Raw genomic sequence first — 2,684 nt, 5'->3', positions numbered from 1 at the left:
GTGCTCTTGTAACTTCTTTCTACCGTTTCTTCACACCTCTGCACTAGATTTCTTCAGGTGCTGTTTCTACAAAGAATGTGGATAATTTTTGAGATCATTTGAACCTGTGCCTAAGTGTAGTAGACCAAAAGCTTTGTGTAGAAATCAGAGCTGTGATGCATTTGACCCATGGTAATGCACATGTCTTTCTTTATTTCCTTTCTTAAACATATAAACGTACTCGGGTGAACAGGTCTGCTGAATTTCTCTAGAGGACTATGCTTGGGAGGAGAAGGGTATTAAGGCTACCTGTAGAACTTTAGTGTGTGAGCAGACATTGATGTAGCTGTCTCCAACATCACAATCACGGTGATTTATGTGACAGTGGTGTGCTGGTAAACTGACTCTTTGACAAAAAAGAATCCCTGATTTATAGCATTTGCCAGTTTTCATAGTATAAATACTTCCACCATGGTTGATTTAAAGCTACTGATATGACATCATCGAACATGAAGGTGGAAAGTGGTGGGTGGCAACTGGCTCTTGCTAACTGGTTTAAGGTGGTCCAGCTGTCAAGGGGCTGGGCTTTTTTGAAACTTGTCCTACCTCCTGTAGAGTTGTCAGCTGGATTATTGTGATGGGACCTGGAGTGTTTGACTCAAGCTGGTACTTTCTAGAGCAAATAACATTCTAGAAAACTTAGATTTGGAATTTGGCTGACTGGTTTCATGAACAGAGATGTTGATCAGTAGTGAGTTACCATGGCCATCTCCTTCACACAGATGTAGAATAGAATAAACTCATCAGCAGCAAGAGGATATGGAAAGAAGGGGATGACTGGGTTTCTATAGCTCTTTAGCATTAGAGCATAAAGAATGTTTCTGTCTCTGGATCTGTGAGACTCTTTCCCCCACTTTACCTTTGCTTAAACTAGCCCGATGTTATTTGAAAATAAAGCTGTTAATAGCAAAAGGATCTGGCTGAAAAATAACACTCTATCGTGCTTTTCTTTCTTGCATTTCTTCTCCCATTTATCCAGAAATTAACTCCTGAAATCATAAATTCTTGATTATCGGTTTGAGAAGAAATGGTTTTTATATCAGAGAACACCTCTTTCACTGTGTTAACTTCCAATAGGCTAGTGGCTTTCAAAGCATCTTTCCTATAGCCCTAGGGTCCCTCCAAGCTGCTCCAGAGACTAGAAGGTCAAGTACAGTGGGCAGTTTCAGGCTCCAATTGTAACATCAATCAGAGCAGCTCTGGATTTACCTACTTTAAATGCCTTTTGCTCTATTCGTGATTTCATTTACACAACCGTTTGCCTTGCCGAAGCATTCGGTAAAATTCTAGGACTGACTTCGGAATCCTTGGTACTCACTTCCTGCTCTTTTCAGCCATCTGTGACCTTGCACACTCTTCACTCAATCTTCCCATCACTGCAGCTCTTGGTAAAGGGGCAGATAACTTAGAAGACACGAGCACATAAGGCCTGGACATTACGTTTTGAAGACTATCTGCATCCAAGTGGAGGACAACAACTGGAAGCAAGGGAAGAAGCTCTAATAAGAATAATAATTCCAACCATCATCTAAGAGGTGGGGAAAGTGCTTTTTTGGTAGATATGGACATGAGATGTGGTTGGGATGGGGATGATTTTCTGGGACTTTTGGAATTTTTTGTGTAAGTGGTTATCTTCTGGGGAGTTGTGGGATCTGTTCTGAAGTCAATGGCATGATTCTTCATCCTTACTCAGGAAGTGAATTTGAGGTTAAATGATGTCTCATTTTTACACTGGTTTCAGTTAGAGTCCCTGCGTTATTTAGTACTGACATTTGCTTTTTTGTTTTTTTTTAAGGCAAGGCAACCCTTGGTTGACCTCACAGATTACAAGGACCTTGTCAGCTTACAATCCCTTATTTTTTTATTTTTCACACCCACAGCACTTGGTCTTCCTAGGTGGTCTCCCATCCAAGTACTAACCAGGCCTGACCCTGCTTAGCTTCCAAGATCAGATGGGATCGGGCTTGTTCAGGGTGGCATGGCTGTAGACAATATTTGCTTTTTGAAGTGTCTCATTTTTCAATCGAAAATATGAATCTGCCGAGCTGCAGTATGTCTCTGCCTCTTTGAGACAACAGTCTCGAAAGATATTTAGCTAGCGCTTCTCTCTTGGCTCAAGATTGAGACTGTTCTCTAAGAGACCTCGCAGTCTCTAGATGGCGGCGGTCCTCAAAGTTAGAGCATAAGTAAGATGATCAATAGGAAGATGGGCATGTGAATTTGAAAAAAAAAAAAAACCAGAGGCCCTTCTGAGCATAATCGTTTATGCAAGTTTGTGAGGCACCGTGTCAGTGTGCAGTGAGACACAGGTGCAGAGTACGGTGATGGAAGCTTCTGATGTGCCTTCCACTTCAAGTGGAATTAAACGCAGCCCTCGGAAACCTCCAGGAGAGGAGCTAGAGTGACATTCTCCACATGTGTATAAAATCTGGAAATTACCTTGATTCCCATGGGCTTTCTTTCTGACCTTAGAAATATAATTACATGTAATAAGATTTTATACTGAGCACATCCACTTTTAATGTATTCACGGTCGCCCCTAGATTTTATTGTGTATAACCTAATTAACGGAATATTGAATAGATTTTCAGCAGGTACATTAAGGGCAATTGCTAGTTGAATACTCAAAAGTTTTAGGGAGAAAT

The 2,684-nt window shown here is 41.1% G+C and overlaps 1 pseudogene; it reads right to left on the bottom strand.

Annotated features, from left to right (window-relative positions):
- Nucleotides 1–1,910: 1,910 nt before the first annotated feature.
- On the bottom strand, nt 1,911–2,029 carry LOC120614581 (uncharacterized; annotated as a pseudogene).
- Between the last annotated feature and the right edge of the window lie 655 nt (nt 2,030–2,684).

This window comes from Pteropus medius, unplaced genomic scaffold (genome assembly GCF_902729225.1).
Source record: "Pteropus medius unplaced genomic scaffold, Ma_sr-lr_union100, whole genome shotgun sequence".
NCBI lineage: Eukaryota > Metazoa > Chordata > Mammalia > Chiroptera > Pteropodidae > Pteropus > Pteropus medius.
The sequence above is the reverse complement of the archived record's forward strand: the minus strand, read 5'-3'. Positions and strand labels throughout refer to the sequence as shown.